Here is a 26699-nt window from a genome sequence, read left to right as displayed (position 1 = left end):
CAAGAGCTCTATGAAGTCAACAGTTATGCCTGAGCATCTGACCCTGTTATGAACCTCTAGTGTAAACAAACTTGGCAATGGAGGTGGAGAGGCTAAGATACCCATTATTGTCTGCAACAGATGACACTTAGGAACATTAGCTCTGTTGAAAAGGCAATTTGCAGTATTTCCAAAAAGCAAGATAAAAGCTCCCATGAAAATAGGAAGCAAATTCTGAAACTCTGGCCAGCACAGGCAGATGATTCACACTTGTGTCAGTGTAATTTACGTATGTAGAATGTGGCAGAGATGGAATCATGTAGAAAAAGGTGTAAGTACAGGTTTGCTTTAAGGTTTAGGTACATAATCCTTTATTCTTATGTGTATTTAATAGCCCTTTTAAAATGAACTTAAATACAAAGTTCACATTTTGAATAAGATTTTCGGGAGCCCTGACAAAGGAGGCCTTCTGTAATCAGTACGGTATAGGCAGCCATTGCTTGAGCACTCTTCTGGATTCCTGCACAGTTATTTTGCTCACCAATTATTGATGCTGTAGCATGCACTGTAACAGTGTATAATGTCTATACCAGGCTGGCATTACAAAATAGTCTTCAGTGTGACCCACACAACATTAGGTAAGGTGTAATGGAGAATGTCTTCCTGGCATGTTACAGACAGTCTATCATTATCATACAGCGCCCTCCAGAAACTATGCCCAGGGACATATGTCCTCCTTGCCACCACCCCATTGCTATGCCTCTGAGGCGGAGCATCAAATGTAATCTGTTCTCCCTACTGAAATATATGAATGGGGTTAACAAGTATGATCTTCACAAAGATTTTTATACAACATTACCCGTCCCGTTGGCTTCTGGCTGTCATAATAGACAGTCCCTTTCTCAAAACCTTGTAGTACTCATAAAAGTGAAAAAGTAAAGGATTTTGAGTAAATACAAAATAGAGGTGTACATCAAAGATTTGTTTTTAATCTTTCAGTGTGTTTTTTATGATCTGTTTCAAAATGACTGCTTTAACCACTTGAGGACCGCGGGCTTTACCCCCCTTAAGGACCGGCCACTTTTTTTCCATTCAGACCACTGCAGCTTTCACGGTTTATTGCTCGCTCATACAACCTACCACCTAAATGGATTTGGCTCCTTTTCTTGTCACTAATAAAGCTTTCTTTTGGTGCTATTTGATTGCTCCTGCGATTTTTACTTTTTATTATATTCATCAAAAAAGACATGAATTTTGGCAAAAAAATGATTTTTTTAACTTTCTATGCTGACATTTTTCAAATAAAGTAAAATTTCTGTATACATGCAGCGCGAAAAATGTGGACAAACATGTCTTTGATTAAAAAAAAACCCATTCAGTGTATATTTATTGGTTTGGGTAAAAGTTATAGCGTTTACAAACTATGGTGCAAAAAGTGAATTTTCCCATTTTCAAGCATCTATGACTTTTCTGACCACCTGACATGTTTCATGAGGGGCTAGAATTCCAGGATAGTATAAATACCCCCCAAATCACCCCATTTTGGAAAGAAGACATCCCAAAATATTCACTGAGAGGCATAGTGAGTTCATAGAAGATATTAATTTTTGTCACAAGTAAGCGGAAAATGACACTTTGTGACAAAAAAAAAAAAAAGAGTTTCCATTTCTTCTAACTTGCGACAAAAAAAATGAAATCTGCCACGGACTCACCATGCCCCTCTCTGAATACCTTGAAGTGTCTACTTTCCAAAATGGGGTCATTTGTGGGGTGTGTTTACTGTCCTCGCATTTTGGGGGGTGCTAATTTGTAAGCACCCCTGTAAAGCCTAAAGGTGCTTATTGGACTTTGAGCCCCTTAGCGCAGTTAGGCTGCAAAAAAGTGCCACACATGTGGTATTGCCGTACTCAGGAGAAGTAGTATAATGTGTTTTGGGGTGTATTTTTACACATACCGATGCTGGGTGGGAGAAATATCTCTGTAAATGACAATTTTTTTATTTTTTTTACACACAATTGTCCATTTACAGAGATCTTTCTCCCACTCAGCATGGGTATGTGTACAAATACACCCCAAAACACATTATACTACTTCTCCTGAGTACGGCGATACCACATGTCTGGCACTTTTTTGCACCCTAACTGCGCTAAGGGGCCCAAAGTCCAATGAGTACCTTTAGGATTTCACAGGTCATTTTGAGAAATTTCGTTTCAAGACTACTCCTCACGGTTTAGGGCCCCTAAAATGCCAGGACAGTATAGGAACCCCACAAATGACCCCATTTTAGAAAGAAGACACCCCAAGGTATTCCGTTAGTAGTACGGTGAGTTCATAGAAGATTTTATTTTTTGTCACAAGTTAGCGGAAAATGACACTTTGTGAAAAAAACCAATAAAAATCAATTTCCGCTAACTTGTGACAAAAAATAAAATCTTCTATGAACTCACTGTACTACTAACAGAATACCTTGGGGTGTCTTCTTTCTAAAATGGAGTCATTTGTGGGGTTCCTATACTGTCCTGGCATTTTAGGGGCCCTAAACCGTGAGGAGTAGTCTTGAAACAACATTTCTCAAAATGACCTGTGAAATCCTAAAGGTACTCATTGGACTTTGGGCCCCTTAGCGCAGTTAGGGTGCAAAAAAGTGCCACACATGTGGTATCGCCGTACTCGGGAGAAGTAGTACAATGTGTTTTGAGGTGTATTTTTACACATACCCATGCTGGGTGGGAGAAATAACTCTGTAAATGGACAATTGTGTGTAAAAAAATTAAAAGATTGTCATTTACAGAGGTATTTCTCCCACCCAGCATGGGTATGTGTAAAAATACACCCCAAAACACATTATACTACTTCTCCCGAGTACGGCGATACCACATGATTAGCACTTTTTTGCAGCCTAACTGCGCTAAGGGGCCCAAAGTCCAATGAGTACCTTTAGGATTTCACAGGTCATTTTTGTTTCAAGACTACTCCTCACGGTTTAGGGCCCCTAAAATGCCAGGGCAGTATAGGAACCCCACAAATGACCCCATTTTAGAAAGAAGACACCCCAAGGTATTCCGTTAGGAGTATGGTGAGTTCATAGAAGTTTTTATTTTTTTGTCACAAGTTAGCGGAAATTGATTTTTATTGTTTTTTTTCACAAAGTGTCATTTTCCGCTAACTTGTGACAAAAAATAAAATCTTCTATGAACTCGCCATACTCCTAACGGAATACCTTTGGGTGTCTTCTTTCTAGAATGGGGTCATTTGTGGGGTTCCTATACTGCCCTGGCATTTTAGGGGCCCTAAACCGTGAGGAGTAGTCTTGAAACCAACAATGTCGCAAAATGACCTGTGAAATCCTAAAGGTACTCATTGGACTTTGGGCCCCTTAGCGTACTTAAGGTGTAAAAAAGTGCCACATATGTGGTACCGCCGTACTCAGGAGAAGTAGTATAATGTGTTTTGGGGTGTATTTTTACACATACCCATGCTGGGTGGGAGAAATATCTCTGTAAATGACAATTGTTTGATTTTTTTTACACACAATTGTCCATTTACAGAGAGATTTCTCCCACCCAGCATGGGTATGTGTAAAAATACACCCCAAAACACATTATACTACTTCTCCTGAGTACGACGATACCACATGTGTGACACTTTTTTGCAGCCTAGGTGCGCTAAGGGGCCCAACGTCCTAATCACAGGTCATTTTGAGGCATTTGTTTTCTAGACTACTCCTCACGGTTTAGGGCCCCTAAAATGCCAGGGCAGTATAGGAACCCCACAAGTGACCCCATTTTAGAAAGAAGACACCCCAAGGTATTCCGTTAGGTGTATGGCGAGTTCATAGAAGATTTTATTTTTTGTCACAAGTTAGTGAAATATGACACTTTGTGAAAAAAAAAATCAATTTCCGCTAACTTTTGACAAAAAATAAAATCTTCTATGAACTCGTCATACACCTAACAGAATACATTGGGGTGTCTTTTTTCTAAAATGGGGTCAGTTTGTGGGGTTCCTATACCGCCCTGGCATTTTACGGGCCCAAAACCGTGAGTAGTCTGGAAACCAAATGTCTCAAAATGACTGTTCAGGGGTATAAGCATCTGAAAATTTTGATGACAGGTGGTCTATGAGGGGGCAAATTTTGTGGAACCGGTCATAAGCAGGGTGGCCTTTTAGATGACAGGTTGTATTGGGCCAGATCTGATGGATAGGAGTGCTAGGGGGTGACAGGAGGTGATTGATGGGTGTCTCAGGGGGTGGTTAGAGGGGAAAATAGATGCAATCAATGCACTGGGGAGGTGATCGGAAGGGGGTCTGAGGGGGATCTGAGGGTTTGGCCGAGTGATCAGGAGCCCACACGGGGCAAATTAGGGCCTGATCTGATGGGTAGGTGTGCTAGGGGGTGACAGGAGGTGATTGATGGGTGTCTCAAGGTGTGATTAGAGGGGGGAATAGATGCAAGCAATGCACTGGCGAGGTGATCAGGGCTGGGATCTGAGGGCAGTCTGAGGGTATGGGCGGGTGATTGAGTGCCCTAGGGGCAGATAGGGGTCTAATCTGATGGGTAGTAGTGACAGGGGGTGATTGATGGGTAATTAGTGGGTGTTTGGAGGAGAGAACAGATGTAAACACTGCACTTGGGAGGTGATCTGATGTCGGATCTGCGGGCGATCTATTGGTGTGGGTGGGTGATCAGATTGCCCGCAAGGGGCAGGTTAGGGGCTGATTGATGGGTGGCAGTGACAGGGGGTGATTGATGGGTGGCAGTGACAGGGGGTGATTGATGGGTGATCAGTGGTTTATTACAGGGAAGGACAGATGTAAATAATGCCCTGGCGAATTGATAAGGGGGGTCTGAGGGCAATCTGAGCGTGTAGGCGGGTGATTGGGTGCCTGCAAGAGGCAGATTAGGGTCTGATCTGATGAGTAACAGTGACAGGTGGTGATAGGGGGTGATTGATGGGTAATTAGTGGGTGTTTAGAGGAGACAATAGATGTAAACACTGCGCTTGGGTGGTGATCTGATGTCGGATCTGCAGGCGATCTATTGGTGTGAGTGGGTGATCAGATTGCCCGCAAGGGGCAGGTTAGGGGCTGATTGATGGGTGGCAGTGACAGGGGGTGATTGATGGGTGGCAGTGACAGGGGGTGATTGATGGGTGGCAGTGACAGGGGGTGATTGATGGGTGATTGACAGGTGATCAGTGGGTTATTACAGGGAAGCACAGATGTAAATATTGCACTGGCGAATTGATAAGGGGGGGTCTGAGGGCAATCTGAGCGTGTAGGCGGGTGATTGGGTGCCCGCAAGGGGCAGATTAGGGTCTGATCTGATGGGTAACAGTGACAGGTGGTGATAGGGGGTGATTGATGGGTGATTGATGGGTAATTAGTGGGTGTTTAGAGGAGAGAATAGATGTAAACAATGGATTTGGGAGGTGATCTGATGTCGGATCTGTGGGCGATCTATTGGTGTGGGGGGGTGATCAGATTCCCCACAAGGGGCAGGTTAGGGGCTGATTGATGGGTGGCAATGACAGGGGGTGATTGATGGGTGATTGACAGGTGATTGACAGGTGATCAGTGGGTTATTACAGGGAAGGACAGATGTAAATAATGCCCTGGCGAATTGATAAGGGGGGGTCTGAGGGCAATCTGAGCGTGTAGGCGGGTGATTGGGTGCCCGCAAGGGGCAGATTAGGGTGTGATCTGATGGGTAACAGTGACAGGTGGTGATAGGGGGTGATTGATGGGTGATTGATGGGTAATTAGTGGGTGTTTAGAGGAGAGAATAGATGTAAACACTGCGCTGGGGTGGTGATCTGATGTCGGATCTGCGGGCGATCTATCGGTGTGGGTGGGTGATCAGATTGCCCGCAAGGGGCAGGTTAGGGGCTGATTGATGGGTGGCAGTAACAGGGGGTGATTGATGGGTGATTGACAGGTGATTGACAGGTGATTGACAGGTGATTGACAGGTGATTGACAGGTGATCAGGGGGGATAGATGCATACAGTACACAGGGGGGGGGGTCTGGGGAGAATCTGAGGGGTGGGGGGGTGATCAAGAGGGGGCAGGGGGGGTAAAAAAAAAATAGCGTTGACAGATAGTGACAGGGAGTGATTGATGGGTGATTAGGGGGGTGATTGGGTGCAAACAGGGGTCTGGGGGTGGGCGGGGGGGGTCTGAGGGGTGCTGTGGGCGATCTGGGGCAGGGGGGGAGAAATCAGTGTGCTTGGGTGCGACATAGGGTGGCTGCAGCCTGCCCTGGTGGTCCCTCGGACACTGGGACCACCAGGGCAGGAGGCAGCCTGTATAATACACTTTGTAAACATTACAAAGTGTATTATACACTTTGTATGCGGCGATCGTCGGGTTAACATCCCGCCGGCGCTTCCGTATGGCCGGCGGGATGTTGCGGCGGGTGAGCGGAGACAGGCGCCAGCGGAGGATCGCATCACGGATGACGCGATCGCTCCGCCCATGCCCCTACAAGGACCGCCACCATTTGTCTATACGGCGGTCCTTGCGGGGTCCACTTCCCGGCCGCCAATTGTCAATACGGCGGTCGGGAAGTGGTTAAAGTGAGCCTGAGATGAGTGTGATATGGAGACAGCAATATTTATTTCCTTTTGAACAATACCAGTTGCCTGGCAGACCTGTTGATCTTCTGGCATTAGTAGTGTCTGAGTCTCAATCCCGAATCAAGCATGTAGCAAATCCAGTCAGACTTGAGTCAGAGCACCTGATCTGCTTGCTTGTTCAGGGTCTAGGGCTAGAAGAATTAGATACACAGGATCAGGGGGCAGCCAGGCATTTAGCATTGTTTAAAATGAAATAAATATGGCAAGCCTCCATATCACTCTCACCTTGGAATATCTTTGAAGGGGTAGATAGCGAAGTGAAGAGCACCTTTTCTATTTCCATGTATGGAGGTTGCATGCAGTCTGCTAACAAGAGGCTAAAAGTCTATACCAGTTACATACTTGGTAACATCCCTTTACCAGTTCACATACTGTAATTGGTAAATTTACTGCACCATATTTTCTACTGAGTGATTAGACATGTAACAGCAAATATTCATTTTCTTGCTCAGTACTGCTTACTACAAGTTGCTGCTCTTTGCTTTTCATATTTACTTTGTACAGCGCCATGGAATATGTTGCTGCTTTATAAATCAATAATAATAATGATGTATACTTTGCGGTGTCTTATTGAATATACTGCTATACTGAACAATGTGTCCCAAATCAAAGTAAATTGGTAATTACTAACTCCAATTGTACATGTAAATTAGCAAATTTACATATAATTTACCACTTAAGCAATCACTAAAGGCCTTCATAAAGCAGCAACAGTAACAAGAAGGAAAAGGATCAATCTCTGCTCAGAATGAGGCTGGAGTCCCACAAGCATCATTAATTGTCAAGATCAAGAGATTTAACTCCTAATTCACAACTGCCTGATTTAAAAATGAGTGCATGAAGCTTTTGCCTAGGAACAGTTAGAGGCCTTGACTTCAAGCAATTAATCTTGCTCATGTAGCCCAGGCCTAACAATCCAAAAATTATTCTGTACATTGCTATCTCGATATACAGTTGCTCCACATAGATATCTCTCTACAGTCAGGCAAGCATACCATGAATGCCAATGTCATATTTTGTGCAGCAGAGTCACGCCTGTTCAACAGTCTTAAATCATTCATGTATTTAACTAGCTCTTTAACGTGAAATGAAAGATCTAATATGTGAATTCTCATTTTCACAAACTGCTAACAACCTCCCCCCCCCCCCCCTTTTTTTTTTAATCAGAGTTTGAGCTGAGCGCTAAACTGATCCCAATGGAGTCAGAGATTATAACCTGTATAGTCAGCACTTCACACAGAGCACTGCAAAGCTGGAAGATTTGGTGCTGTTTAATCCTCATTCACAATTTCCACTCACCAGGATGTTCATAAAAATTCTTTATCAGAAACAGTGGCCTTAATTCACTAAGATCTTGCTGGTGATAATAAGGCAAGTAAACGTATCACCACACATCAATCAGTATTTTAAGTGTTAATTCACTAAAGCAGCTTCCCTTATTGCAGTGTAGTAGATAGGCTTGTGTGTGTGTGTGTATGTGTGCGTGCGTGCATGCGTGTTTGCGTGTGTGCATGCATGGGTGTATACACTTGGGGTGTCTCTCTCCCTCCCTCTCTGTGCACCTGCTGTGTATATTTCTCTCTATACAGAGTCCCCTTCTGCATAAACTAGTAAAAGATAAAGCAGACAGCTCAGAATGCTTCACTTTACATTGCAGTCTGTAGTAACACTCCACTTAATGACAGCTCCGACCAGGTAGGTGATAACTCCTCACACACTTAACACTTGCATTCCTCTCTGTGAATAAACAAGCCTGTCTTTAACTTTAGAATTCTGACATTATTTTAGGGACCGAACCATTAACTTTAGAAATCTCTCCTCAACTTAAAGACAGAATAATTAACTTAAAGACAGAATAATTAACTTTAACACTTAAATTGGATAGTGAATACTACATGCTTCAATCCTATCCCCTCTGCTGTTTGCAATCTACATGTTTCCACTCGGTACACTTATCCAACGTCATGGCCTGACGTACCACTGCTACGCCGATGACACACAGCTATACCTGTCCTTCAAACCTGGTGGAACAGACCCTACCCCAAAAATAAACTCTTGCTTAGCTGAGCTACAGGCATGGATGAATGATAACTGGTTGAATGCTGACAAAACTGAGGTCCTGTTTGTCCAAAGCCAGCACTCGCCATCAAAACCGCTCTATCCTAAAGCAACACCAATCAGGATTGGGAATTCAGACATAAACAGCTCCAACCTTGTGCGCAGCCTTGCAGTACTAATCGATGGGGAATTGAGTTTCAGAAACCAAATTTCATCTGTAGTTAAATCTTCCTTCTTTCATCTGAAGAACATTGCAAAGATTAAACATCTGATTCCCCCAGAGGATCTTCCAACCCTAGTCCACGCCTTCATCACATCACGGCTGGACTACTGCAATGCCCTTTATGCTGGCCTCCCCAAAAAGGACCTGCGTTGCCTGCAATTAGTGCAGAATGCTGCTGCCAGATTGCTAACAAACCAGCCTTGCCACTGTCACATTACACCGATCCTTCGCTCACTGCACTGGCTACCAGTAGAATGGAGAATACTCTTCAAGATTGGACTGCTGACATTCAAATCCCTGCACAATCTGGGCCCTGGATACATGAAGGACCTGCTGAAGCTGCACCACACTTCTCACAACCTCAGATCAGCAAGTTCTATAAACTTGGTCACTCCCAGAGTGCACCTCAAAAAATCTGGAGATAGAGCCTTCTGTCATGCTGCCCCTACTCTTTGGAACTCCCTGCCACACCCAGTAAAGACCACACCATCCCTGGAGCTATTCAAATCCAGACTGAAAAGCCACCTGTTTAGTCTGGCATTTCCAGACTTTTAAAATTCTTCCTCTGTACCACGATGGTCGGAGCCATGCTTATGCACTTTGAGTCCCATGGGAGAAAAGCGCTTTACAAATGTTATTTGTTGTTGTTGTTGTTGTTATCACCATGGTGAAACTTACTGAAGACAGGAGATGAGCTTAGTGAATTGTGGCCAATGTAGAGCTTGTATGGAAAGAAATAACATTGGGGAAAGCTGAACTAATTATTTATTTGCCTGACCTAGGCTTGTGAGTTATCCATGCATGGAAGCGAATTACACCATCTAACACTATTGATTAGGAAGCAACGTCATCCACTGAGGAACTTGCATACAAGATGCAACATATTAAATGTATATATCATGTTAGTTTAATTGAAGACAATGTAAAACGTGCACAAGGGACTTGGAGATGGAAAAAATAATTATTGGGAAAATAACTCTAGAGCGGAGAATGATATATGGGGAACGAGCGATTGTCTGATAACTACTCTACATGAGAAAGCACTACATTGATTTTGCAGATACTGGCTACTGTACAGCTAAATAAACCCTGATGCCTAAAAACTATATTGAAGCAGCAAAGGTTCCAGTTTTGAATGGGATCTTAATATACTGTATATGTGAATTGCTACAAATAGCAGCTCTTCTGAGTATAACATGCTCATCATGAAATAAAATAACATTTTTATGTTAATACCACAAAATGTAAATATGATTAATAATATTAAAGGAAAACTGACCTCAGAAGGATATGGAGGCTACCATGTTTATTTCCTTTTAAGCAATACATATTGCCTGGCTGTCCTACTGGTCGTCTGCCACTAATACTTTTTTTTTATCATATACCGTGAACAAGCATGCAGATCAGATGTTTTTCACTAAAGTCTTAATGGATTAGTTGCATGCTTGTTTCAGATGTGTAATTCAGATACTACTGATGCCAGAATAATCAGCAGGGCTGCCCAGCAACTGGTATTGTAAAAAAGGAAATAAATATGGCAGCTTCCATAGGTCTCACACCTTGGGTTCGTTTTAAAGGGTGACTGACCTCAGAGGGATATGGATGTTGCCATATTTTTTTCCTTGTAAACACTGCACATTGCCTGGCTGTCTTTGCTAGTTCTCTGCCTCTAATATTTTTGGTCATAGAGCCTGAACAAGCAGGCAGATTAGATTTTTGACTTAAAGAGAATCTGAAGACAGATTAAAATTGGCTTTTTAGCTTAAAAAACGCCGCTATCCCGCGGCATAACGAGGGGTCTTTACCTCACAAATCCCCTCCGTGGTGCCCGGGGAGCGTTTCCATGTGAGGCAGAGCTATGAGCTGCAGCCCTGCCTCACACGCATCTGTCAGCCGCGGATCATCGCCTCTCCCCGGCCCCTCTTAGTCTGCCTTCGCTGAGAGGGGCGGTGAGAGGCGGAGATACGCCCTGACAGACGCGTGTGAGGCAGGGCTGCAGCTCATAGCCCTGCCTTACACGGAAGCGCACAGGGGCAGCAAAATCCACATCCAAGAAAGTCGTGGATTTTGCAGGGGGAATTTAGGGGGGTAAAGACCACTCGTTATGTAGCGGGATATCGGCGTTTTAGCAGGGGCAAACATGCCCCTGCTGAATATAATCTAAAAAGCCATTTTTAATCTGGCTTCAGATTCTCTTTAAAGAAACACTTAAGCCAGAAAAAAATTAGTTTTACTCACCTGGGGCTTCTACCAGCCCCCTGCAGCAGTCCTGTGCCCTCGCAGCCACTCACTAATCCTCTGGTCCCCCGCTGCCAGCTAGTTTCGTTTTTGCCGACAGGCCCGTCAGGACTGGCCACGCGTAACTTTTTCTGCATTCCCGACTGTAATTAGTGCTATTACGGGCCACAACACGTACAAAAATACGCGTTGCCGCATTACGCACGCATAGATATGCGGCAACGCGTATTTTTGTACGCGTTGCGGCCCGCAATAGCGCTAATTACAGTCGGGAATGCGGAAAAAGCTACGCGTGGCCAGTCCTGACGGGCCTGTCGGCAAAAACAAAACTAGCTGGCAGCGGGGGACCAGAGGATTAGTGAGTAGCTGCGAGGGCACAGGACTGCTGCAGGGGGCTGGTAGAAGCCCCAGGTGAGTAAAACTCATTTTTTTTTTCTGGCTTAAAGTTCACTTTAAGTTCAACTGCATTTGCAGCATGCTTGTTCTTGATACATGAAAGATCAGTAGGGTGTCAGGCAATGGGTATTGTTTGAAAGGAAATACATATGGCAGACTCTGTATTTCTCTAAGGTCAGTTGTCCTTTAAAGAGGACCTATTTCATTATCATTTATAAAACTTTTAATGTAAAGCCCTATCTATTGCAGAGCTGAACCGATTGTCAGATGTCAGCAGCAGTCCCCTGCTCGCCCCGTGCCTGAAAATCATTTGAGATCTGACGTTCCTGACTTACCATGGCAGTTTTTTCTAAGGTGTTCTAAAGCTCTGTGGCCAAAGAGATTTGGCATACTTCGGTTACAAATGTCTGCAACCATCTTGCCAATAGAAGGGACAGAGTTTCAGACCTCTCATGATTTACGGGTGCCGGGCGAGAGGGTGAGTTACTGCAGCTGACGTCCGCCAATCCGTGCAGCTCATAGATGGAGCTTTACATTAAACCTTTTATACACATATAAAATAGCTACTCACTACATGAAACTACACATTAATAGCAGCACTTTGGTGTAGTGGTTAGCGCTCTCGCCTTGCAGCGCAGGGTCCCTGGTTCGAATCCCAGCCAGGTCAACATCTGCAAGGAGTTTGTATGTTCTCCCCGTGTCTGCGTGGGTTTCCTCTTGTCACTCTGGTTTCCTCCCACATCCCAAAAACATACAGATAAGTCAATTGGCTTCCCCCTAAATTGACCCTAGATTACAATACATACACTACACTATACATACATAGACATAAGACTATGGTAGGGATTGGATTGTGAGATCCTCTGAGGAACAGTTAAAGTGACCAGACAATATACTCTGTACAGTGCTGTGGAATATGTCAGCACTATACAAATACTAAATAATACAAAAGTAGCATATTACTGTATATATAGTATTCTGCATTGAGGTTAAAAAGGTGAGGTAGTACCACATCAAGGAATCGCAGGCCCTGATTTAGCAGAGCATCACTAGGCAAACACTGGGAGAACACTGGAAAACATGTCATTCTGCAAAACTGGCCTTGATTCTTTGTATGACAATGTAAAAGTAGTCCACTTGGATCCTATCAGACCATTGTGAGGGTTGTTGAAAGTTCAGTAGATCAGTGACTATTTAATTATAGTCAGGTGTGAACACTCTCAAGTCCCAACAAGAGCTTGTTTTTTTTATTAATCTAGACCTTTTTAAAAGTATGTTCTTCTTGTGAGTAGGTGAAGGACATTGCAAAACACAGCCACCAAATCCTTTTTCCAACAACCCTCACTGTGGCGGATGGCTTGGTGAATCAGCACCAGGGGCCTTTGGGTACTATGGGGAATTGTACATGGATATTAATTACCTTCTTGCAGCACCAGGGTCTTTTCCAACTCTTCAATAGCAATCCTACTGCTCTGCTCCTCTGTGCTTCTATCATGCGGTCCTGCTACTGGTCATGTGACAACAACATGACTAAATGACGCATTATTCTATATTGTCACGGAAACTGAACTCAACATAGCCATATATTGGTATTGCTAAGGGAAAAGGGTTAAGCGCTTCCTGAATCCAAACTGCTGCAGCTGAGGTAGTTTATTCCAGAGGATTGATAAACCAATAGTAACAAAACCTCACTTCTGGCAAAGCAGATCTTGCATTATGCATAGCTTTAAAAGTATCCTCCTGTAGACACCAAGTGCTAAGAGGGACAATGTGACTGTCACCAAGATATGAATTAAAAGCACTGCTCAGTGTCCAGGAGTTCCAAGCAAGAAAAATGTATTCAAAATGTTGCATATACACAGATAAAAACATATATTCACATTGTGGGTCCTGTACAACCGGAACCCAATCAACATAAACAAGCCTTATTGCACATCAAGTGCCAGACAGGTGTAGTAAACCTCTCTCTACATTATACCTGACCGGTTCCTCCGTTTTTGCAGTCATCAGCATCTTTTGCGCTATCTCCTTAATTTAGAAAGATTTCTCTTTAGCTAGGTGACAGTCAGGTGGATGCTTGCTAATTTGCTGAGTGTACTGTAGATGACCAGCAGTTAGTTAACAGGTGATTGCCCTACCTGCAGGATATGCATATTTGTATTGCTGTTTTTACATTTATCATTGTAGTACATTGAAAAATTGGTATACTTTCTAATGAGTGACCAGTTTAATTTTCTACATATTATTTAAAAGACTGCCCAGAGAGGTAAGAGGAAATTCAAGAGTGCACTAATCCCTTGATGTCTATGGGCTCGATTCACAAAGCGGTGATAACCCAGTTATCACGCCTAAAAGACTTTAGGCGTGATGACCTTTTCACCACTGAGTTATCACCGCTTTTTCCTGCTCTTCGCGCGAAGTTACCGCGCGTACGCGCGTTCGCGCGTACGCGCGTGAGCGCGCGCGCAAAGTCCCATAGGGTTTAATGGGAGCTTCGCGCGAAGCGTCGGGTGCTGCGCGCGCGTACGCGCGGTAACTTCGCGCGAGTTTCTTCTTATCACGCCTAAAGTGAGTTTAGGCGTGATAAGGGGCTTTTCACTGGCGTGCAAACACTTTGCACCGCTTTGTGAATCAAGCCCCATGTCTGGAGAAGAAGAAAGTGATCATTTGTCTTGAATGCTAAGAAAAGGGCAATGGGTATGAGTATGAAGCAGTGGCCTTTTAATTTTGCTAGAAGAAGGTCATTAGTAACTCTGGTAGAGACTGCTTCAGTTGAATGGTAGAGGCAGAAACCAGGAGATCACGTAAGGAGTTTGTACAGAGATAGACAGTTCTGAATGTATATGCCACTGAAGTAGTTAAGAAGCAAAGGGGAGACGTAAGACAGGGCTGTAGTTACAGTGGGTCCAGAGAGAGTGATGTCATTAGTGGTGTTATGATTGCCTGTTTGAATTAGGAGGGGAAAATGCCAATAGAGAGAGAAAGGTCAAGAAGAAATGTTAAAGCAGGAATGAAAGATAAGGTGAGCAGTAAGGTGGAATGAGACAGATTTTCAGAGGTTGGCAGATACGGCTGGAGTAAGACTGAGTAGAAGGGATATGTTAATACTATTGTGCAGGTTTGGGAGAAAGTTAAAAGTTAGTGCTTGATCTAGAGATAACCATAGGAAGGTAGGGTCTCAGAAAGGGGTCAGCATTAGCTGATATTTTTCCACCCAGAAGAAGAAGACAGAGAAAGGAGAGATGAGCAAATGACTTGATGTGTTTAAGGAAAGGTAATGGACAACTGACCCAAGGAAGGTTACCTAAGATAAGCACAGAGGTATGTTCATACTGGATCCACATACACCTGTGCATTGTTTGGTCTTCGCCTTGTCCCCCCTCCCCCCACCCCATTTCCTGTGATTATTCTTTGAAATTTTCAGACAGGAAGTGGAAAGTTTACTGTGATGTTTTTTTTCCTATCACCAGCCTATGGACAATGCAGAGGTATGTGGGTCCAGTATGAACATACCTCTGTGCTTACCTCAAATAACCTTGCTCAAGTCAGTTCTCCTTTAAGGAGGAGCCATCAGCCATACTATCTCAGAAAAAGAAAACATATATAAGTAGATAAATACTTGCTCTACTTACATAACATATGTATTGCACTGACTACATTTAGATTTTAGTGATTTTTCTATGGTAAAAAAAGAGAAAATCCTTCTTAGGATTTTCCATTTTGACTGTCTATCTTGAAGCCAACCCTGACATAATGTCCTCCCTTACTCTGTTTCTGTATCATTACCTGCCCTTATACCCAGTCTTCAGACACTCCCACCCAGCTCTGCAGTACAAAGTGTGTTGTCTCAGCATGAGAAATATTCACCAATCAGAGAGAAACAGAGGTGTGGGAGGGGAAAACAGGAGGGAAAGAGGCTTCAGCCAATCAGGCTACATTAGTTATGTCTGAGGAGAAAGTAAAGAAGAAAAAAAGAAAACCCAGCATGCCCTGCAATTTCCTTTGTGCAACAGATGTACCAAATAAGAGCCAGAGAAACTGGGGAATGATATTTTATGGAGAAGAATAGTAAGAGTGATTTTTAACTTTCAGATTGCCTGGTTAGCATCCGTATTACTTGGTTACCAGATACAAATAAAGAATTGTTTTTTTTATTTTATTCCTAACAGTTACACTTTAAGGAAAGGCGCATGAGCAAAGAAGTAAGTTTTAGCTAGAAATAACTGGAGAAGATAAAAAAGAAGTGATGTAAGTATAACTGCCAACAGTGAGAATGGGGATTGAGCAAAAAGTTGGGAAAATAAATGGATTTGAGAAAGAATGAATGTAATATTAATAATTGAATTTTTTTTTATCTATTTTTAGTATTGAACACACAACCCATACAACACTACACAAAGTCTTTGAAATAACTGGAGAAAAGATCACTGTCTGGCTTGCCCGTGGTAATTTATTAGATGCTTGATTTTCAGTTATAAACTGAGTGGTTGCTACAGCAACGCAAATACTAATTTCAATTTGTTCCATATTTCTTTATCATTTCCCCTTAATTCCTAACAATCAGCAATTATGTAGCACATTTGTTTTTATGTTTGTTCTTCTAGGCTTCATGAAGAGTCTCTGAAGTCTTATATTAGCAGCTGATCCGTGTATTAACTGCAGATCACAGCCAGCAAAGGAAAAAAAAAGGAAATAAATAAATTCCACTTGCCTGACTTCCGTGATTTTCCTTTTATAATTAACGTGTCAACTTTATAAATACTTCCTGCACATTACTAATAGACACAGCTTTGTGCAGCGCATGATTCATCAGTACGTTGTTCTGTGATAACGTAAGATCTTAATGAAAAACGTTACCTCCCTCAGTTCTTTTTCATCTCTCAATATGTTTAAGTGTGTTATTTTGTATTCTCTTACTCTCAGTCTGCCCGTCTTATTAAAAAGGTAAGTAGTAAATTAATATTCACTGACACTACTCGTCAGCAGAAGCAAAGTACCTCTACGTGATCCTGACTTATGTTCAGCTGCTGACAAACATCAGAATTAGTCTCATTTTACTATTCAGCAGCTTAGCTTCTGTAGAATATTAAAATACTCGTTCTCTTCCTTGTGTTCCTTAAATAAGGATGTAGATAAAGACATAATAACAAAAGTCATGGCCGGATACTCAGATCTCCGCTGAAAGAAAGGCAGGTTTTGTCTTTGTTTTTCCAGTCTGATTAATCCTTTTATAAAAGTAAGAGTAGCTGTCCTCTGAAGCTGGATCACATGACACACCGCTTTGTCTGCCACCTTCAACAAAGACAATCCTTCAAGTTGAAAGCAACAACAGGTTACATTCTCTTCACATTAAGCATTGGTGATTATAGTTATTTTAGAAGGGTGTTTTTTGGGCTAATTTGTTCTGATAACATGAATCGAATGTAAGGCAGAAATAGGTCTATAAATAAGGTGGGAATGAGAAAGATAATGGCTCAAAAGATTGGGTTAGGGACTGAGCTTGCCAGTATGTTGCATCCTTTGAAGACTTGCAATTGAGTTATGGCTAAACTGTAGATACATGTATACCAGTTGTTAGGACTCTGGAGTAATAAAGAGTGTTTCTTTTTTCTACAATATAGTAAACCCTTCATTTGTCCTCTAGTGTCAGTGGAGATAGATTTTACCTTTAATTCTCTATCACTCGGGAAAGCACAGCAGCCCATTCCCACCCATTAGAAATTGTCTTGTATTAGTGTAAAGCTCTCAGGATGTGCCATACATTACTGTTGGATGCCATCAGTTATTGCAAATTTTGTAGTGAGCATATTTATATTTTTACAGCAGGCAGAGGGGGCAGCATTTCCCAAGACAGGTTGCATCTGAATAACTAGCAGCATAGATGTGCAGAGCCCAATTATGGGCAGGGTACACAACTTGCATTCAAAACAGATGCACCAAAATTAACATAATGGAGTATGTTTGCTTCCAAAAACAGTTTGCATGCAGATTGAAAATGTATATTTTAGTATATCATACATTTCTACTTTCACTGAAGAGTATTAGGAGTACAGGCGAACCTGTGCCAGATTTTTTTTTTTTTTTTTTATCAAACTTTCTTTCATTATATAACTTTTGAAATTTTATATGACAAGCTCAAACATGTAACAGCACTGGACATACTTTCATCATCATAACGGTGGCATAACATTCTGAATGATTGCATTTACAGAGCTACTCACTAGTACTAATAACTTCCAAAGATTTGTGCACACGCACTATAATTGTCACCCATAGGGATCAGCATCCAAACCTCAGGGCAACACTGGAACACTGTTGCTATGGGGAGGAGTGATGACATATGGTGCCATATCCTATATGAGAGGATAAAAAGCTTGTAGAATGCGAGCTACATATCACCTAGCCATTGCACAAGGATTACCGGCAAATTCAATTGCCGGCTTCACTCATGCGATGGCCACTTTTCTTGGCGCCAATATATTTTCTATTATATATTACATTCTTCTTCTCGGCAGCGGTTTTATTGTTTCTTGGCGCCGATATATTTGCTATTATATACAGTATTGCCTGATGGCCAAATATTAAGAACAATACTCAGACAAAAGCCCAAGCAATGTCCCCATATCCTAAACAATGGCAAGCAGGGATTTGTGCTGTGGTGCAGTCCTTCAGCACCACGGCACAGCCGCCTCGCTTCCCTGGGAGATGTGTGCATACCTGACTTCCGCTTCCAACCACTTACCCAACATCCGCATTGCATGCCAGGCACTGCTAGAATCATTGCCTCCTGTCACTGTGAGCCCCCCATGGGAGGATGCGGGACCAATGAGAATCAGGATGATTCTCATTGTTCTACTTAGTGGACAAATATGAAGCCCAAGATGCTCCTGCTGGGGCTCCAGTGAAAACGGAGAAGAGGACAGCGGCGGCAGCAGTCATGGCGGGTCCCAAATTAGGTGCACAGCAACCAGGAGGTGACTATGCCAGCAGTGCCTGGCATACAGAGCAGACTTCAGGTGAGAGACAGGGATTGGTGATAGATAAATACAGAAGAAATATTTTTTTTTATATGAACAAGGACTCTGTATGAGAGGAAGAGGCTTTGTCACCCCTCTGTTACAAAGCCCCCCAATTAATGCACCATGTGGGCTTGTTTGGCTAGTATGGTGGAGACCCACGAAGGTTGACTCAGCCATCCTGGCTATACCAGCCTGCATGTTCAATAAGTTATCATAACGCTAAAGGTAAATGGAATAAATATTTCCCTTTAGAGAGAGCAGCAATAGGCGCCAGTGAGACACTTAAACCTTCAGACATAGAGTTTTCTCTCTTAAAACAAAATAAGAACGGAGGACTCCAGAAAACGTCCTATTTTGAACATATTCTAGAGATAAAATATACAGTGCTGCCCATGATTATTCATACCCCTGGCAAATTTTGACTTAAAGTTACTTTTATTCAACCAGCAAGTAATTTTTTGACAGGAAATGACATAGATGCCTCCCAAAAAATAATAAGACGATGTGTACAGGAGGCATTATTGTGGAAAAAAAACATTTCTCAGCTTTTATTTACATTTAAACAACAAAAAGTGTCCAGTCCAAAATTATTCATACCCTTCTCAATAATCAATAGAAAAGCCTTTATTAGCTATTACAGCAATCAAATGCTTCCTATAATTGCAGTCCAGCTTTTTGCATGTACATTATTCATGGGTATTTTTGCCCATTCATCTTTAGCAATGAGCTCCAAATCTTTCAGGTTAGAGGGTCTTATTGCCATCACTCTGATCTTTAGCTCCCTCCACAGATTCTCAATTGGATTCAAGGCAGGACTCTATTTGGGCCACTCCAAAACGTTAATATTGTTGTCTGCTAACCCTTTATTAACCACTTTTGCTGTGTGTTTTGGGTCATAGTCCTGCTGAAATGTCAATTGGTGGCCAAGGCAAAGTTTCTCTGCAGACTACCTGATGTTGTCATTAAGAATCCTCATGTATTACTCTTTTTTCGTGGTGCCGTTTACTGTGATTAGGTTCCCTGGTCCATTGGCTGAAAAAACAACCCCAAAGCATTAGGTTCCTACCACCATGTTTGACAGTACGGATGGTGTTCTTCTTTTTTACGCCAAATGAAGGAAACATCATTGTGACCAAACAATTCCATTTTTGTTTCACAGAAGACCAGAAGTCTTCTTCTTTGTCCAGATGAACATTTGCAAAGGCCAAGCGAGCTTTTGTGTGCGTTATCTGGAGAAGTGGTGTCCTCCTTGTTCTGCATCAGCGGAACCCATCAGTGTCTGTTGGATTGTCTGCCTTGAGACATTGCCACCAGCAGAGCCCAGATTCACCAGGATGGCCTTGGTGGTGATCCTTGGATTCTTTATCACCTCTCTCACTATTCTCCTGGCCAGCACAGGTGTCACTTTTGGCTTCCGACCACGTCCTCTGAGATTTTCCACAGTGCAGAACATCTTGTATTTTTTAATAATACTTTGCACTGTAGCCACTGGAACTGGAAAACATTTAGAAATGGCCTTGTAATCCTTTCCTGACTTGTGAGCAGCCACAATGCACAGCCGCAGGTCCTCACTGAGCTCCTTTGTCTTAGCCATGACTGTCTACAGACCAACTGCAGAGAGCTGCTGTTTTTCACCTGTTGAGTTGATTAAAACAGCTGTTCCCAATTAATCAAGGTAATTAGGATGTTTTAGAACAGCTTGGAATATTTGGAATGGTACAGAACTTTGGATTTTCCCACAGACTGTGGCAGTTTGTGAAGGGTATGAATAATTTTGGACTGGCCACTTTCTGCTCAAATTTAAAAAAAACCTGAGAAATGTTTTTTCCACAATAGTGCCTTTTGTACACCATCTTATTATCTTTTGGGAGACACCTATGTCATTTCTCATCAAAAAGTACTTGCTGGTGGAATAAAAGTAACTTTAAGTCAAAATTTGCCAGGGGTATGAATAATTATGGGCAGCACTGTATATGTTTATCTTATTAGTGTATCTTCATTTCAGGTTCACTTTTAAAATCATATCCTGTCTGGGTAATTTTGCACTATATTGTTTATCCCATAACCAACGGTTTCTCAGATTGTTGCATTTGTAACCTGAATATTGATTTTTTTCTATGGCATCCCACCACACATAGCTATGCTCTTGTCAGAGCACCTACATATGAAAATATAAAATAAGCTATCAAGGGAGAATCCAAACGCCCACTGAGTGCAGTCCAGTTGCCTAAGATGAATGACTTAATACACATGAGCAATAGATGAAAGATTACCTTCATTGCAAGCTAAGAGCAATGGTGCTTAAGGTGTCTGAAAACTATTGATTCTGCTGCAACCGTTTCTAGTATGGGTTCACCCACATCAGCAATGACAGCTTTTCAGCTATTTCTACTTCAAAATATGAGCTAAAAACAGTGGCGTAGCAATGGGGATAGCCGCCATAGCGTTGCTACGGGGGCCCCGCGGCAGCGCTACGTCACAGGGGGCCCGCAGCTGCCCGAGAGGACTTTTTTTTTTGTTTTGTTTATTTTTTTTTTTGTTTCGCCGGGCCCCCCTCCCTCACCTCAGTGCCCCCCCCCCTCCTCACCAGGGCCCCCCCCCCTCCTTTTATCAGCGGCGGGAGGTGAGTCATATATAGAAGGCTCCGTCGGAGTAATCAGCCACTAGAGGTTCAGCTGCTTCCGGGCTACGGTGTCCCCACTGTATTGCTGCTCGCACCACTTCCTGGTCTATTGCAAGCAGCAATACAGTGGGGACACCGTAGCCCGGAGGCAGCTGAACCTCTAGTGGCTGATTACCCCGCCGGAGCCTTCTGTATATGACTCACCTCCCGCCGCTGATAAAAGGAGGAAGGACCCCAGGTGAGGCAGCTACCTCCCCTCCCGCACGGCTACCTAACTGCCCACCCTCTCACCCGGCTGCTACCTAACTGCCCACCACCTAACTGCCCACCCGGCTACCTAACTGAGGGCTACCTAACTGCCCACCCACCCACCCACCCACCCGGCTACCTAACTGCCCACCCGGCTACCTAACTGCCCACTACCTAACTGCCCACCCGGCTACCTAACTGAGGGCTACCTAACTGCCCACCCACCCTGCTACCTAACTGCCCACCCACCCACCCGGCTACCTAACTGCCCACCTGGCTACCTAACTGCCCACCCTCCCACCTGGCTACCTAACTGCCCACCCGGCTACCTAACTGCCCACCCAGCTACCTAGCTGCCCACCCGGCTACCTAACTGCCCACTACCTAACTATCCACCCTCCCACCAGGCTACCTAACTGCTCACCCTCCCACCTGGCTACCTAACTGCCCACCCTGCCACCTAACTGCCTACCCTGCCACCCAGCTACCTAACTGCCCACCCGGCTACCTAACTGCCCACCTGGCTACCTAACTGCCCACCCTCCCACCTGGATATCTAACTGCCCACCCGGCTACCTAACTGCCCACCCAGCTACCTAGCTGCCCACCTGGCTACCTATCTGCCTACCCTGCCACCCAGCTACCTAACTGCCCACCCAGCTGTCTAACTGCCTACCCTGCCACCCAGCTACCTATCTGCCTACCCTGCCACCCAGCTACCTAACTGCCCACCCGGCTACCTAACTGCCCACCCTGCCACCTGGCTACCTAACTTCCCACCGGCTACCTAACTGCCCACCTTTCTACCTAACTTCCCACCCGGCTACCTAACTGCCCACCTTTCTACCTAACTTCCCACCCGGCTACCTAACTGCCCACCCGTCTACCTATCTGCCTACCCTCCCACTCGTCTACCTATCTCCCTACCCTCCCACCCAGCTACCTAACTGCCTACCCAGTGCATTGCCTGCACCGCAAATAGTGTGCCAGCCTGCCCAACCACCCTCCCTCCAGGTAATTAATGTTAGCCCACTATAGACCTAACTACATATACTGCATTTTGTGGGGAAATCTGGCGACAATCTGATTGCATTTTGTGGGGAAATCTGCCGCCAATCTGGTTGCATTATTGTGTGGAAATCTGCCGACAATCTGGTTGCATATTGTGTGGAAATCTGCCGACAATCTGGTTGCATATTGTGTGGAAATCTGCCGACAATCTGGTTGCATATTGTGTGGAAATCTGCCGACAATCTGGTTGCATATTGTGTGGAAATCTGCCGACAATCTGGTTGCATATTGTGTGGAAATCTGCCGACAATCTGGTTGCATATTGTGTGGAAATCTGCCGACCATCTGGTTGCATATTGTGTGGAAATCTGCCGACAATCTGGTTGCATATTGTAGGGAAATCTGCCGACCATCTGGTTGCATATTGTAGGGAAATCTGCCGACAATCTGGTTGCATTTTGTGGGGAAATCAGATTGCCCCACAAAATGTTTGGGTGGGAGGTCCGAGGTCTGTGGGGTTGGAAGGTCGAGGGGGGGGGGGGGGGCGATAATTTTTTTTTTGCTATGGGGCCCAGTCATTTCTAGCTACGCCCCTGGCTAAAAAGAATATAGAAAATGTTTGTGGAAGAAACGCTGCTAGACTGAGGACTATACTGAGAGTATTAAATTGCAATGGAGCTTTCAAGAGTAGCCACTGAAGTTCAGTTCTTACCTTTGTCTGTCAGGCGATTTCATTGTTTCTCCTAATCTCCATCATCTATAGCCATCCTACAGGGATCACATTTCAAACCCAGGTGGCCTTGGATTACCTGTCTATATTCCAACAGACTCATTACTTTTATACCTTTGTATTATGTCAGTGCTTTGTTTGGATCTTTCTTTCTTCTGTTTAGATGTTTTGCAATTAGTTTTACTTTATTATTAACGAAGCACAGTTACTACCACATTTGATAAACATAATTAATTGCTGAACATAATTAATGCTGAATTCCAATGTATGGATGATACTTCTATAAGATGCTAATATAACTACACCCCTTTAACTGCTCTAATAGCCAACAAAAGCTGCACTTAATGGACAAAAAATAATGTAATAAAAAAACTGTAAAAACTAGAATACATACTGTCTTTATCTTCTGTTTTCTTTGCTGCAGTTGTTTAGTTCTGCTGATTTCTTTGCTGCATAAGTTTCTGGATTACACCCTTGAAACAAGCATGTAAGTGATCTACTCCGAATGGCCTCCATCAGAGATGCGCTGAGCCATTCGGAGGCGGCCTGGTGTTGCGCTGATCCACCTTTTGCGCAATTTTCGATTTTATTTGATTAGCCGCACCCAGGCTATGCATATACATAGGTTAGGATTTAGTTAGTGTTAGGCCCCTCCCATGGAGGATTGACTTCTTTGCAGTGGGAGGGACGAGTATTTAATAGGTTGCATGCAAGCTGTTAATGGAAACCAACATCCTCCTCTAGTGGTAGACAGGTCATGTGTATGCTCGGTGTGTATTCGACCCCACAAGTGGAGCTTGCACTCTTTTGAAGGTAGGCACTAGTCTGTTTTTAAGTAGAGCTGCTCATTTCCTTGCTATGTAAGTGATCTAGTCAAGCTTTAGTCAGAGCACCTGATCTGAATGCATGTTCAGAGACTATGGGGCTTGATTCATCTAAAGCAGCACGGCTTAATGAGCCGTAGTGCGCCCTATGCACACCTTACATAGTGGTGCGCGCTGCCATGCCATGTAAGGAGTGTGCCTTCCTTAGTTACGTACATTGCAATGCGTGAAGCAATGCGCGTAACATTAACTGCGGGTGGCCCTGCTTCTGTGAAGTATCACTACCGCGATACTGTATTAATTTACACTTGTAAAAAAAAGCGGATGTGTTTGCTGCATTGCGGTAAACGGATTGACGCTTCATAATACTCATGTGTCCCACCGTCATTTGGTGCCTCATACACAGCCCGGTGGCTGGCAGAAGTATGGGGATCTCCATTGGGCTGGAAAAGACCGGACCGGAAAAGACCGGAAAAGATCCTCAGCAACAGAGAGAATTCTCATTGGTTCATGGTGGACCAGTGACAATTCTCCTTGTTGCTAGGAAGAATTGGTCTATTGCATCCTACAGAGAGCCCCATGTTCCTGCCAGCCTCCAGGATGACTACAGAGGGACTGAGCAGCAACAATTGGCAGTGGGATACGTGAGTGGCAATCGCAGGTGAAGCGGATGGGCAGACGTGCTGTCATCCATTACCATAGCGCTTATATTTTTCTTCATCTCACTGCTGGGATCTTTAGGAGCAATTTCCACATAACAGTGCAGTTATCTGTAGGTTCATTATTTTCACATGAGGAACTATTTCTCATGCATATGGTGACCCAGAGAGGAGTTGTCAGATATGAACCTTGAATGACTACAGTAGTGCTCTGCGGGCAACAAAAGTGACCTTTCAGAACTTCCCATACTCCCTTCATATACATCCCATCATTGGAAACTAAAATACAAGTTAATAAAAGTATATGAATATAAAGTATCACTACCACAGAAAGCAGCTCCGAAAAGCTCAAACTCACCTTTCTGGTAAATACGATATTTTAAAATAAGACTGAATTTATAGCTGATGTATCTGCTGGGTACCTGCAGACTCTTGTTATCTATCAATGTAAGCTTGTGGGAGCCTTGAAAGTAAGCAAACAAGCTGTGTTACATGACACACCGATGTCACCGCTTCTATCCGTTGACCGTACCTGACACATCTACATACCTCTGTTATACCACGGAATCAAAACGAGAAAAATAGCATTACTCCCTTCCCGACTAATGCAGAAACAGCACTTTGATCTCCAACAAAATAAAACACAGCGTTGGCGTAACCAACCCAATATGTTCCAGAAATGCTGCAGGGCAAACAAACAGGATTCAATAGTTCAATCACTGTGAATATTATGTTCACCTTTTTTTTAGTTCATCTTCAAAATGATTCACTCCAAATGAGCAAGCAGGATGCTGTCTTTGTAGTCTCATCACATATGAGTAAGTAAGAGATGGGAGGTGAAAGGTTGCTTCAATATAAACATAATATCCACGACCCAGTAATAGGGCAGGAGTTTAGAACTAAGCCTATCTGTCTGAAACACTGTATTCTTTAGCACTCCTGTTATCTCACGAAACCACATAGCAGTGCAACTGTGTGGATTAATGCTTTTCAATGAGTAAAGCAGCTTTAGATTAATAAGTCTCTTTGGCAACCTTTATGTTTTTTTCCCTTCGCTTTTTTTGTTTTTGTTTTTTGTGCTTAGAGAAAACAACAAATATGCTGAGAAGCTAAACAGACTCAGTATTCTCATATTTGGAATGATCATGAAAAACAGTTGCAGAGGACCGTTTTATGAAAAGTTACAGCTATTTTGTATCGTTCGGTTACTTCAATATACTTGTTTCATAACCAGCTAATTAACTTGTGGAAGGACAGTTAAGCTTCTCCTTGTGGAGATCTACAGAATATTGCAGTATAGCTGTTTTTTTTTTTTTTCTTTAAGATCTCGTTGCTATAGTAGAATTCCTTGAAGAAACAGATAGCATGTGTTGAGGATTATGGATTAGAGAATATGAAAATCCTATTAAATCTTCAAATAAAAAATGGCAGGTTTTCTTCGGGTTGTAAATTCCAGTTTTCCCTAACAGACACATAAAACTTATAAAATTATATTTATATTTGGTTACATATGAATATAATATAGAGGAGGGCTGCTAAGCGACATCAGTGCTATTATCTATATTCTTCCTAGGTTTGTTGCCTCTTGCAGCTGCGGCGAAGCAGAGACAATTAAATTATTGTCCATTATTAGAAAGACAAATAGACATTATGACACAACATGCATTTATGCACACATACAGACAAACACATGCTATAGAAAGTGTTTGCTGTGACATGACTCATAGGGGTCAACAAAACAAGCCAAATTAGTGTTTATAAGTTACTAGCTAATAGAATGAATTTGTAAATTCCCCCACCTCTTATTTATGTTGCCAAGCCAGGAATCACGCATTTATTTGTGTATTTGTCAACAATAATCTCTAAATGCTAATGATGGCTTGGAACTGTCTAGTGAACTAATAAAGGGGTCCTTTGGACTTCCACTGAAAGTAGCCAATGACCTCTTTCTGAACAGAGATCCTCTGCTCTGGTTTTACTAACTTGAGGTGTCAATTTTGCATGCTAATTGATCTTCCGATCCAATGGGAATCAGTGCTATAATATGACCACA

The 26699-nt window shown here is 43.2% G+C and overlaps 1 long non-coding RNA gene across 2 annotated transcripts in view; it reads right to left on the bottom strand.

Annotated features, from left to right (window-relative positions):
* The window catches only part of LOC137561252 (uncharacterized), an 87896-nt gene extending 62441 nt beyond the window's left edge, over window positions 1–25455 (bottom strand). Inside the window, exons 1-2 of one of the 2 annotated variants that reach the window (XR_011029950.1) lie at window positions 25196–25241; window positions 25005–25109 (exon numbers count right to left, since the gene is read on the bottom strand). This is a non-coding gene — a long non-coding RNA (uncharacterized lncRNA). Of the gene's footprint in view, window positions 1–25004; window positions 25110–25195; window positions 25242–25384 lie in introns of those variants that run through there. The other variant, XR_011029949.1, reaches the window with a different exon arrangement.
* Between the last annotated feature and the right edge of the window lie 1244 nt (window positions 25456–26699).

Source organism: Hyperolius riggenbachi, chromosome 3, assembly GCF_040937935.1.
Source record: "Hyperolius riggenbachi isolate aHypRig1 chromosome 3, aHypRig1.pri, whole genome shotgun sequence".
In the NCBI taxonomy this organism is placed as follows: domain Eukaryota; kingdom Metazoa; phylum Chordata; class Amphibia; order Anura; family Hyperoliidae; genus Hyperolius; species Hyperolius riggenbachi.
This window is presented reverse-complemented; position numbering and strand designations above follow the sequence as displayed.